We start from the raw sequence: 13654 nt of genomic DNA, 5'->3' as shown, positions 1-13654 counted from the left end.
GACTGGGGTCTCATTCTTACTCAGGCTGGTCTCGAACTCCTGAGCTCAAGAAATTCTCCCACCTCAGCCTTCAAGAGTGCTAGGATTATAGTCGTGAGCCAGTGTGCCCAGCCCAGAGATTATATTTTTAAGCTCTAGGAATTTCATGGTTCTTCATTCTTATATTTTCTTTCTCTTTTATTTAGAGATGGGGGTCTGAGTCTGTTGTTCAGGCTAGAATGTAGAGGTGCAGTCAGAGCTCTTTTCAGCCTCAGAATCCCAGGAGCTCAAGTTATCCTCCTGCCTCAGACTTCTGAATAGATGGAACTACAGACATGGTTTAGGAAATTATAAACAGTAAGCAGATGTCAGTTTGTAATATGAAATCAGCATCTCAAGAAGAGTGAGATCTCTAGTGTTTGGGTGGTCTATCAAGGCTTCAAGAGAAAGAGTCTGGACTTAGGTCTTGTATGATAAGGATAAATAGAGTGCATTGGGAAGAAAGGGCAATATTAATCAACAACTATAAGCAGAAGAATGCAGAATGACTTAGTGGAGTTGAGTGGACATTGAAATGGGATTGGAGAGAAAGGCTGGGAGGCAGATGAGCCAGAAAATAATACTGTGCAAATTAACTCATTTGAATGAATTCTGGGTTAAAAAAATTGTGGCCACAATGTAGAAGAAATTACAAAGACATCACAAGAAAAACTCTACACGAATATCTTATAAATATAGATGCAAAAAATCCTCAACAAAATACTAGCAAATAGAATTCAACATTGTATAAAAAGGAGTGTACACATGATCAAGTGGAATTTATCCAGGAACAAAAGGTTGGTTTAATATCCAAAACATTAATTTAATACTTTATAGTAGAAAAATAACACAAAAACCATACAATCATCTCAATTGTCATAGAAACAGCATTTGACAAAAATCTAACACTATATAGAAACTTATACATAAATGTTCATAGCATTATTCCTAGTTGCCAAGAAATGGAAACAACCTCAATGTCCATCCGATTTTATTTGTTAAATTTTATTTGTTACATTGTAGGACTTCCATCTGACCCTCTCTCATATAGGACTTAAAGTTTTAAACCCAACCTATCGCAAGTCAATTCTGCAAACATTTATTGAGCATTTATATGTCAAGCTCTTTGCTGTCCCTTACAGGCGCAAAGGTCTTGTGAGATTCAGTGTAGCCCAGGTGATAGTCTTTGAATATGTAACTATTGTAGTATAATACATATGGGCACCTGGAGGAAGAGAATAATTCTGTATCATTTTACGTAAAAAAATCCTGATTTTTAAGATACTTTCTAAAATCAAGGCAAGGACTAAAATTCTCTTATACAACATAGTTTTCAAATGTTAAATGTGTATTGAGAAATACCATTAGTTCAAGGCATTTAGTTTTTTAAAATTTGAGTACCATTTATGTGAAGTGGTTTGCAGGGAGGTGGTCTGCAGATTTGAGTGAGCTGGTGATTAAAGCCTCCCAAAGCCTTCCTAGGCATGTCCTTTGAGACTCCAAACATAAGATCTGACCAGTGGCTGAGAGGGACAGAGTACCATCTTGAAAGCCCCCCAAAAGGTTGGTTTTGTGCTGCTCCAGGGCAGAGTTAATAGTGGTGAAGTAGGTTCTAGGCCTGAAAAGATGGATGGGATTCCATAACAACAGAAGGAAACTGTGTGAGCAAATACCCACAGTAAGGAACGCTGCATTGGCAGTTCTATAAGACCAGGGTCTGAAGTACTCTAATTTGGGTTTAGACAGGAGACTCAAGCTGATGAACTCAGGGATAGCAGGGCCAGTGCTTTAAACACCAAGCTGAGGAGCTTGGGCTTTATCCTAAGGGGAAGAGCAGCCGTGGCAGATAGCATTTTTGAGAGCTGAGCCTGGGCTAGGTGTGCAGACTGGATAGAATGAATTTCTATCCAGTCTGTGTGGGACGGGGTTGGTGTGGCCAGTGTGGAGAAAGCACTTTAGAGTCTGGTGTGAGGGACAGAACACCCACTTGGTCCCTGCTCCCAGACCTCCCTAGCACGCCTGCCTGCCTTTTAACCTCCAGCACAGGGAAGTTACTTTCTTCAAAGATAAAAGAATTTTAAGAGAAAGATAATTCTACTCTTAATGCTATAGTTGTTAATATTCCTAAATGGAAAGAATTTAGGTCTTTCTTCCTCTCTTATCACTAATCTGGTTGTAGAAAATGAAGTTGTAGTGGTACAGGAACCAACGTACAAAATGAACTTGGTGGAAAGGGATGCCATCTGTGGGGCCCTTGTGAGTAATGTGTTGCTTGATGTTGGCAGGTAACCAAGAAATACGGGTATCATTTAATTCTAAAAATCATTTTCCATGCCAGGTATTAAAGAACCAGCACTTTCAAGGGCTCGGTACATATTTTGCTGGAAGATAGAATGGGAGATCAGGTTTCACTGTTTCCCTAGCAAAGATTTTGTTTTTGTCATTCTAGCAGTCCTACTTTTAGCCAGCATTTAAATGCCACAGCAGCAGATTTAATACTAATGCAGTGTCTATCCTTAAAAGTCTCTGTAAAAGGATATAAAAAGCCTTATAGAGAAGGGAAAAACAAGCAAACAACCCAGACTCAAGAACCTAAATCATAGCAGATGGGACATGTTGAGGAGTTAGGGTGTGTCCAATTTCCTGGGGTCCTTAACATCAGTCAGGCAAGCCAACCCCCCACAGCACATGCTCTGTGACAGCTAAACGTATGCTCCAGGGAAAGGATTTACTAGGCAAGAGACACAAGTGTGGAAAATTAGATAAAATACTAGGTTATCCTCTACAACTATTTCCCATAACTCATCTTTCTTCTCCTCAGATTATATAACTCTCAGCCACATTCAGGCCAAGTTAATTTCCATCTACAAAACTATGCCAATGGCTTGTCATAAGCAAAAATAATTTTAGAGCTGAACAGTTAATGATCAATCTGATCAACCACCTGACCAACAAAGACCACCTCATAGGATTTTACAACAGTTTAGGAAGTTTAGAGATTTAACCTGGATTAGCTTGAGTTCCTTTCTCTCCATCCTTTATTTAGAGTCTCTTAAAAGGAAAATGAAGTACTCCTTAGCACTTTGCTAAGATGAAAGCTTGAAAGGACGTATCGCAACCCTCTACCTTCCCTGTCTCTAAAAAAGCTAAAGGAAATCATCACTTTTTCCATAAGAAATTCCAAACACAGACTTCAAATCATACTAAAGCAATCAAGATTAAATATATCAGAGCCATATTAGAAAACTAGATTTAAATATCTATAAGGGTTGTATGGATTCATTCATAGTACCTGTTGTTATTTACTCTTTCCAGGCCTCAGATTTCCTTTCTGTAGATTAGGAATAATTATATCTGCTTCATGGAGTGTGAGGATGAAATAAGCTGTATAGTTTGAATGAGTCCCCAGAAACCATATGTTGGAAACTTAATCTCCAGTGCAACCGTGTTGAGAGATGTGAGAACAGGAGGTGTTTAGGTTGGGCGGGCTCTGCCCACCTTGATAGATTAACGCCATTTAAAAGGTGCCTGAGACATTAATATTCAACCTTCAGACAAATTCACATGTACCCTAATAGGATAAATCATAGGCATGATCCCCACAATATCATTCTCTTCACCCATCCTCCCCCCTCCCCTCCCCACTCCCCTTTCTCCGTAGTCTAGGGCCCCATTTGGATTGTAGCTTTCCTAAGATAGCTAACAATTAGTTTCATAATAGTGTTGAGTCTTAACACAACAATTATAAGAAGGACATGATGGCTGTGTTAGCCAGTTGGATGAGAGTTTTCCAAACTGCATATGGAAGCAACACACTGTATACTATGATAGAATTAATGTACACAATTATGATCTAATAAAATAAGTAAATAAAAATAAATAAAAGGTGCCTGAGGTTGTGAGTTCCATGTCTTTCTCCCTCTGCCCTCTGCTCTTTGATGCTTGCTTGCCTTTTGGCTAGACGGTCAACCTTGGACTTCCCAGCCTCCATAACTGTAAGAAATAAGTTTCTGTGCTTTATAGATTACCTGGTTTGTGGTATCTGTTAACACTAAACCAACTAAGACACCTAGTGTATCTAAAGGGCTTAGCGCAGGACCTAAATTTTAGTCAAGTGTCAGTAAATATTAGCTGTCATTGTTATCTAGTTAAGTGAAAGTTATAGAACAATTTGTGCTTGGGGAAGTGTGGTGTAACAGAAGGCACTGAATTCAATCAACCATGGATTGAATTCCAGCTTTACTGCTGTGTGACTTCTGGCAATTTTTTTTTTTGAGACAGAGTCTCAGTGTGTTGCCCTCGGTAGAGTGTCATGGCGTCACAGCTCACAGCAACCTCAAAATCCGGGGCTTAAGCAATTCTCTTGCCTCACCCTCCCAAGTAGATGGGACTACAGGTGCCCACCACAACGCCCAGCTATTTTTTGTTGCAGTTGTCATCGTTGTTTGGCAGGCCTAGGCCAGGTTCAAACCCACTAGCCTTGGTGTATGTAACCAGCGCCATAATCACTGTGCTCCGGGCACTGAGCCGACTTCTAGCAAATTATGTAGACTCTCTGGTCTTTCATTTCTTCCTCTATTAAGATAGCCTGTGGATAACTCCCTATCGGCTTACTTTGTGGGTTGGGCTAATGTATTTGAAAGTTTAGTCATACTGCTGGGCACATTAGAAGAACTCAGTAAATATTAGTTGAATCTGAAATTTCTATTGGCAAATATTAAGTCTGTCAATAACCAACTCCTGCTCTGCTCGGGCAGCTTTATTCTCCTTTTGTTTATTTTGTAGCTTTAATAAATACCTTATAAATATTTTTGGCTCTAATAAGTGTTTATTTTTTTGTGTTTGCTCTTCTGCTTTACTTTTTGGAAGATCGCCTGGGTGCCTGCTGGATAAACTGAGTTTTAATCGCTTTTCTCTTTAGGTGAAATAGTGTACTTGATTTAAAGTGTAGTACCGGGAGAGGATGCCTGGTGCCTATCGGAAACTCACTTATAATTCCTCCTTGTGGCCCAGAGTAGGGGCCACTGCTCCAACCTGAGTTTGCCAGTATTAAATTTTGATGTAGGGAGAAATTTCTTTGCAGAAAAATGTAATATGGTTACCACTGTTTTCCAATAGTTGTGCAAAGACCACTGTGCCTACAGTGGCGGGGGTGGGGTGCTTTTTAAAATGCAGGTTCCTGGCAACCTCCCAGGATCTGTCTTCTAAGTTAAAATTTTGGAACTAGGTCCAGGAATTCTCATTTGAATCAGCTTACCTAATGGTTCTTATGGCCATTGATATTCAGAATAGCTACTTTGCGCATAATCTGAATACCATCTTGCTTGAGAACTCATCCCCATGGTTCTGAGTTTGTTGATCTGCCGTCCTAACTGAAAGGCACCACTCACGTTGTCTGCTGAGTCTGTGGTTGCATTCCAGCAGTTACATCTCCCCTAAGCACCTTAAGGAAAAATAAACAAATCAGTTTAGCAAAGTGAGGGCACGGTCCACAGCATTCCATATGCCCATGAATTAACCAAAAAAAGCGCCAGTATCGTATTAAAAGTGTCCAGACATTTCTGAAAGTTCACACATACTGCAGAACTATACGGTATTGGCAAGATAGTAAAACACGTGACTGAAGACAGGGGCGCCAACTGGCATGTGAGCAAAGCTCCACTTTGATTCTATTTCTCAGAAAGGAGCTGTAACTCACACAGTGCAACTGTAAAGTAATAAGACTTATTTCCAAGCTACACCTCGTAAACAAGTCGCGGCAGACTGCAGTCCTAGCCCACTCCCAGTCTGTTGGTATTTAATTACATTCTCCCTTCCTCCTGCTTCTCCATCAGCATGATTCCTTACTGTGTGCCAGGCATCGGGGTACAAGGGTGCCCTAAGTCACTCCGTATTTTACAAATGATACCACCAAGGCCCACCAAGCATAGAGCCGATTGTTCATGAACTTACTCCCCTCTCTCTCCTCTGTTTCTTCCGTACAGCAAGCAGCCTTAGTCCCCAGTTTTGTCGGGTTAGTACAGCTCCAGAGTCGTCTCACTGCACCATTAGGTTCCCCCTGCAGAGTTTGTTCAAGGGAGTTTAGGAAATCAGCTGAGGAATTTGTTGGAAATTTTATCCTCCAGGCCTAACTGGTAAAATTGTCTTTAAAATTTTTTTTTGTTGATTTAGTTCCTCTTACCTGTTTAAGGCAATATTCCTTAGGGAAAGTCCAAGGTTAATTGCAGTCATAACTCTTAATCTCTGAACTTGGAAAGGAACCGCCATTTCCCACTCCAACTCTTTCCCTTTCCCCTAAGATCTCAGTATAAACGTCTTCCACCTGTGGCAAACTATTTAAATGATCTGTTTAGTTATTCGCCAGTCTGAAAATAATCATCAAATACATGAATCAACATGGCATGTCATTTAGGAGATTTTTGTTGTTGTTGTTACAATCTTTATTGAAGTTATACAAAAAGAATCCCCCCAAAGTGAAAAAACACCTTCCCTTGGGAGGAAGACTCTGCCCCCTCCTAAGATGCGGTGCTTTCAGCTGTAGCTCCAGCCTCTGTTGTCCCCTCTATCACTGCCCGCCTTTCAGCCTGATTCTCAGCCGCCTCCTCCATGTTTTCCGAGACTTCATTTCCACTGTGGGCAGCATCCCCACTGCCTCCATTCACTGCCGGCTCTTGTTCATCTCTCTTTCCTTCGTCTTTCTGGGGGCTCTCTTCCTCTGCTTTCCTCTTCTTCCTGACAAGGTAGGAAATATCGGTCCCAGGATTTGACTAAGAAGCACCATCTGCTGGCTTTCTCTCCACTAGGAGTGAAACCTGGAGGAGAACTCTCCAGCAGAGTAGCTTTCAGAGCCAATTCAGCTACATTCCCACCATGCTGGGAGTCCTTTGCATCTTCTGTCTTCTCTCTAATTTCAGGTAGCAGTTCCTTCAGCTCCTCGATTTCCTTCTTATATTCAGCAGGTGATCCTTCAGCCCCCATCTGCTCCCTTAGTACTCCCATTCTCTTCTTGATGACTTCAATAGACTTGCTGAACTGTGCCACAGCCTCATCATACTGAGAGTTGTACCTATAGGCCAAGCCCAGCTGGTAGTGAGTTTCTGCAAGGAGCCATTTGTGGGCTTCCAAGCACTGCTCCTGCAAGGTCAGGCAAGCCAGAAACTCCTCCACAGCTTGGATCATTCTCTGAGTTTAAGATGTGCCTGTGTAGCATAAAGTTGGGCTGCTTTTGTTTCTTGCCTTTTAAAAATGATCTTGGCTAAATCCAGCATATCCCAGGTAAGCTTAGGTTTCCAATCTCCTCTTCATTTTCTTAAAGGGACTGGTTTTCAAGAACTGAACCATTCAGTGTTTCTTCAGCCTTGTCATTTTCTTTATCCTCCTCTTCTGAGCCTTCAGTTTCTTCACCCTCTTTCCTCTGTTCTTCTCTCTCTTGTGTCTCTTCATTAGCAGCTATCTTACTTTTTGTCTTCAGGTGATTTCTCAGTAGCTCCCTGGGCTACCTTGGTACCAACCCCATCTCCAGCTGCCTCAGACTCTTGTGTAGACGGTTTAGTTTCTTCCTGGCTAGGAACCAGCTTTGCCCTCACCTCCTCTAGTCCTGAACCATCTTTTGTTTCTGTCAGTCTTTCTAAAGAAGTCTGTGGTTCAGCAGGAGTGTAACCTCCCGCAGCTGACGGTCCATTGACTGCACTATCCTTAAGAACTGTGGCCTCCTGCCCAGGCTTCTCAGCAACTTCTGATATAGCCTCTATAGCTGAGGCCTCTGTAGACTCCGTTGTCACCTCTGGTGACTCTTCAGCAGCAAGCTCTTCTGGCCCTACCAGTTGCTCAACAGCTTTCCCTATCTCATTTTCAGAGGTAGCTACCTTCCCCTTTGGCTCATTCCCACCCATGTCTACTGGCTTGATTGCTGGGCCTATGGGCGCTCCTACCCCCATGCACTGCCCGGCATTTCGTGAGCCACAACAGGCTGCTCTTCTTTTGGTTTCTCCTCTGTGCTCACAATTACCTCTCCCTGTCTCTCCTGATGTCCTTTTTCTCTGGATTCTTCTTGGACATCCGTTCCAGAAACTGACTTTTCTTCCTCAGCATCAGGGACTTCCTGTGTTGGCTTCCCAGAAATGACCTCAGTTTCATTCCGTCTGTCTGGTGCTGCTGCTCCTTTTCCTCTTCAGAAGTTTCAGTTAACTGATCTGTGTCGATTCAGCTTTCTCCCGGAGCTCTTCAGTGGGCTCACTGACATCTGTATCTTCTTTTCCACCCCTTTCAACTTCACACTCCTGTTCCTTATCAGTTCCAGGTGTGGCCAGAGACTTGTCTTCTGTTTTCTTGGCTGCTGCTTTTTCTCCCATGGCATCAGAAACCTGTTCTCTCAGCTCTTCCCTTGCTTCCTCATCTATATGATTGTCATTTTATACCAGAGATTCTTCTCCTGTTTTTCCCCTTTCCTTTTCCACATGCACACCTTCCACGGCATTTTCCCAAACACCATTCTCCATTCTTGCCAATTCCAAAAGTGATTGCCCATAGAAAAAGAAGGCTTCTCCACACTCATTAGCTGTTCTGCCATACTTCTTACCTAAAAGACTGGCTTCTTCCTGTAATGCATTGACAGCTGCTGGAATATGCCCCATCACCAGAAGTTTCTGTCCTAATCCCAGTAGTTTCTTAGCTCCACAGTCCACATCCAGACTCTCCACTTTATCTGCAGAGGTAGGAGGTGCAGGAGCATGTTCAACTTTGGGAAGCTGAGGCAGGAAACCAGAAGTTTCAGGTCAGCTCGGCAATGGAACGGGACTCCCTTTCTGTAGTCCTAGCTACTGGGGAGGCTGAGGCAAGAGAATCACTTGAGTCCAACAGTTGGAGGATGCTGTGAGCTGGGATGCCATGGCACACTACTCAGGATGACAAAGTGAGATGGACAGAAACCAGCTCCGTGGCAATGGCAGCAGTGGCTGTGGACTCTGTAGCCATCATTCTCTGAAGTGGTAAGCAAGTAGGGCAGTGGTTCTCAATCTTCCTAATGCCGCAGCCCTTTAATACGGTTCCTGTGGGTTGTGATCCACAGGGTGAGAACTGCTGAAGTAGAGGGACAGAGCCTGTGAGGTAAACAGAAGGAATATGGGATGCTGAAAACTTATCCAGGGCCAGAATGTCATATTAGAACCATTTAGGAGATTCCTAACCTCTCTTTGGAGCTCTAGATCTATAACTGCAGAGCGGACCCCTCTACCTGGATGTCCATCACATTCCAAAATCCAAACTCCTTAGGGCAACAGACACTCCTTAGGGCCAATGACCTGGCCCCCACTTTCCTCACCACCTTTGTCTCCCACGCCTGCCTTGTATGCTCGCCTTACCAGACTTCTTGAAAACCCCCAAATATGATGTCTTTCACTTTTCTGTGACTTTGCACATGTCATTCTTTTCTGCCTGAAATGAACTTTCTTCCCTTGTTTATCCAGGGAGTCCTTAGCTCAGTAATTTCTTCTGCCTTCTGTGTAGGTCAGTGAAGTCAGGAAAGACATTCAGGGTGGTGTGGCCATAGACATCTGTGCAGATAAGTGAGAACCAGTCCACGTCTACAATGATTGTGACGGTCCTTTCTTATTTAGATTCATAACCTCAAATGCTGCCTTCTTTTTGTTCCCATCATCATCCTTTATCTGATTGGCCTCCCAGCTGTTCTTTATTTTCACCATCTTTTCCTTTCCTTCAAGTTCCTTTTTTTTTCTATTCACTTATTCTTCCCCTTGGGGGCTCCAATTATTTTAAAATTTAATGAATTTATTTATAATGCATTTGTAATTAAAACCATTAAATTGTACTTTAAGTAGTCAGGTAGATGGAAGATAGTTTCTCCGCCAACAAAAGAGCAATAAAGAGATCTGTAGGGTAATTGCTCTAAAAATTTATCATTTTTCTTTTATGTATATTTATCTGATAAAGTATCATTTTTCTTAATGTGTATTTATTAATAGCTTTATTGAGGTATAAGTGACATGCATTAGATTTCACATATTTGAAGTTATACAACTTGAAAAGTCTTGGTTTATGTATTCATCTACCTGTGAAACCATCAACACAGGTCAAGAGTCCACTTGTCCTCTTGGTGCCCATTTATAATCTCTCTCATCTCTCCCTCCACCCCTTCTCCACATTCCTAGGCCCTGATCTACTTTCTGGCACTGTAGATTATTTTCAATTTCTAGAATTCTTCATAAATGGAAACGTAGAATATGCTATTTTGTCTGGCTGTTTTTACTCAGCAGGATTATTTTAAGATCCATTTGCGTTGTTACCTAGATCAATGATTCATTCCTTTCTGTTGCTGAGTAGTTATACAGGTTGAGTATCCCTAATCTGAACATCTGAAATCAAGAAGGCTCCAAATTCTGAAACTGTGTTTTTGTCAACATGGCACTCAGATTTGGGATTTTTTTTTAATATATGAGAACATTTCCATTATACTTACTAGTTGAGCATCCTTAATCTAGAAACTCAAAAATCTGAAATATTTCAATAAGCATTTCCTTTGAGTGTCATGTAGGCACATGATCTGTGAGTCTGTTGCTTCACCAATATCACACTATTTTGATTACTATAGCTTTATAATAACAGGAAGTTCTTTGTCTCCCTAGAAAGAATATTAACAGCTATGTATGTAATCTTCAAAGGTGGAGCTAATCACTGGAGAATTGAGAGAGAGATGGAGGAGAATTTGGGAAAGAGAATAGGGTGTAAGGTAGGCCTGTGACATGTTCTGCTATTAGAAATACTCAAAACAGGTAGTCTATTGCAGCACTGCAGCTAAATTTTTCTGACGGAGTCTAGGTTTGATACTTCTCTCTAAAGAGGCTTTCATTGATTTGGAAGGAAACTAATCCTGTGTCTTCGAGGCTCTCTCCTAGTTTCTTCTCTGGAATGACATCCTTGGCAGACACTAGAGGACATGAGGGAGGACAGCCTTTGTCTAGAACATGAAAGCCAACTTGTAATTACCCATATTAATAGCAGCGGGTGGAGAATTTTCATAGGCAAATCAAATGATTACATAATCTGTGATCTCCTTTTCAGCTTGTAGTTATTTACTTTTTTTTATCCATCTATTCTTTTTTCAACTTTGTAGACTACTTGGGAAATTATGTGGATTCCTCTAGAGTGAACATGTAACATAAATATGGATTTGATGATGGCTTCTGTTATGATTACCCTAGGGAGATGGGATCTATTAGTACATCACAGAATGTCTGGAACAGTCAGTAACAAGAACTTTAGTCAGTAACGAGAACCTTATTTGAGGTGGCTGCTTTCCATTTTACTTTAGCAAAAGGTCTTTAGAAAGCCAACAACTTTACTCAGATTAAAGATGGGATTAATTTCTTCTCCTTATGCAGCTAAATACATAAGCAATGCATGTAAATATTTAATAAGTGAATAGGAAAGAACTCTTATAAACACAGTCCATAAACAACCTCAGTAAAGTACGGGAAAACAGTCTGCATTTTGCTTGGTTTAGTGTTTTCTTTATTCAGTGAGATTAACAAACCATGATTTCATCATTAGTCAACAAGATAGTAGAGAGACCATCAAAGCAAACTACGGGAGAGTCCAGATTGATTTGTGCCAAGCAAATGTTTGTAGCTAACAGCTGTATTATCATTCATTCTAATTTGCGCAGCCGGGGTTCTCCTTTCATTTCCTAAGTGAGATAAATGTCATGTTGCATGATACAAACATCATCTCTGCTGCTTGGCTAATGAATTGGGTCAGCTCTCTCCTCTGTTGGGCCTCACCCTGCTTTGTAGGTGGAGGACATGGCCTGCTACAGTTTTAGCTATTTTTAAAAACAGCTAATAGCCCCTTTCCTAAGGTTGTGTGAGTCCACTAGTGAATCACAGCATTTTAGTCAAAAATACCCTTTCGATGTGATAAAACTGGTGAGCGTACAAGTTTGAAGAGTTTTCTTTCCTTTAAAAAAATTATTAAAACAAACCTTGAGTATTAAAGAGTAAGAAAAATTATGTTACAGTTTTTGCCTGCTGGATGAGAGATCATGATTTATTCTCTGCGCTACGTCAAAGATTCCACAGTAGGTGTCTCTCCTGAGAATGCAAGCTGAGTATGAAATGGATCAAGGTACCTGTCCCTTTAGGTCACCAAGTGAGTGGGACATATAATTCCTTTGACTTAAATATTCTATGTTTCTTCCTATCTTCTTATGAGAGCAGACCACAGAAATCAAGATCTTGATTTTTAGAATTTATCTGAAATAGAAATGGAGTCTTCTGTGACAGAGGATGGCTAAGTGTACAGAGTAATTGATCTAGAACAGTGGTTCTCAACCTGTGGGTCGCGACCCCTTTGTAACAATGGAAATACATCCTGGCATTGGGAAGGTTAAGAACCACTGATCTAGACTATGTTAATGGTAGAAAGTGTTTTTAACTGTCAGGAGTCTAGTCATCAAGAGGGGGCCTAATCCCCAGTAGAAGATCTAGAGGAAGAGAGCCACACAGAGACGCTGTGCCGGAGAGAGAAGAGCCCCAGGCTTGAGGTGGTCATTCTAGATCCAGGCCCAGCTCTGCCACTCAGTGGGTGCCTATTAGCAAGACATTTCTTGACCTCGCAGAATCTTTCTGTTCCTCCAGTGGGATAATAATTCTGGCTTCCCGGGGTTGTCATGAAGATTAAATGAAATGTTTGTGAAAACAAGTAGCACAGAATAGCTGCTCCATCAACAATAACATTAAAGTAGGCAAGTCGAACCAGCACTAAAAGGTTAAAAAGACAGTGCAAGAGAAATACTTTAAAGATTTTTAATCCCATGGTTTTCAGCCATAGCAGCAAATTAGAATGTTCTGGGGAATTTTTGAAAAAGACCCAGGCCTCTGTGTTCTACTCCAAATGAAGATGATCACAATCTCTAGAGATAGATACCAAAAGCTGTCACATTCTGGCTCATTGACACAACACATATTACTGGAAATCTTCTGAGTGTGCATATACATTTAAAAAAATAATCAAATAGAGTCCCTCCACTGGCAAACTCAGTCTATTGGGGAAGATAGCTAACAACAAGTACAGTGCTGGAGGTGCCTGCAAAGCACGGGGTGGGGGGGGGTGGTCAGAGAAGGAACGCCAAACCCCGCAGGGAGGGTGGGAAGCGGAAGTGAGTTTCTCAAGGAGGGGGCCAAGAGTCAGGTCTGGAAAAAATGAATTTATCAAGGAAGCAAGGGGAGAAAGAGCAGTGGGCAGGCAGCTTAAACAGAGGCACTGAGGTACGTTCCAGAAGAGGCAGGTGGTTTGGGGTGGCTGGCCTTCATGAAAAGAGCTGTTGAGATGCTTTGCTCCTGTTAATTTCTGGTGGAAGTCTGAAGGGATTGATTGGGCTTTACTCCTGGATATTTCAGAAAAGACAAGAAATGGCCAACTTATTTATGTTTGCCATTTCGAATCCCATCACTGTTGGAACCAGAACACACAACAGTGAAAGTTAAGAAAGGAGAAGAAGGAAGGAACGTAGAGTAAAGTTGCTTGGGATTTAAGAAATGAGAATACATGTCCGAAAGTGGCATTTTTGACCAGTTTACTGAGCTCTCTAGCGGAGATTTTTCTATTTTAAAAATGCATTCAT

At 41.5% G+C, this 13654-nt stretch overlaps 1 protein-coding gene and 1 pseudogene across 2 annotated transcripts in view; one reads left to right on the top strand and one right to left on the bottom strand.

Moving 5' to 3' along the window:
- The window catches only part of ALDH1A2 (aldehyde dehydrogenase 1 family member A2), a 97158-nt gene that overhangs the window by 65903 nt on the left and 17601 nt on the right, over positions 1-13654 (top strand). The window lies entirely within an intron of this gene.
- Positions 6534-8991, bottom strand: LOC105886454 (annotated as a pseudogene).

Source organism: Otolemur garnettii, unplaced genomic scaffold, assembly GCF_000181295.1.
Source record: "Otolemur garnettii isolate 467f Iridium unplaced genomic scaffold, OtoGar3 scaffold00011, whole genome shotgun sequence".
NCBI lineage: Eukaryota > Metazoa > Chordata > Mammalia > Primates > Galagidae > Otolemur > Otolemur garnettii.
Note: the sequence above shows the minus strand (reverse complement) of the source record. Positions and strands in the feature narration are given on the sequence as shown.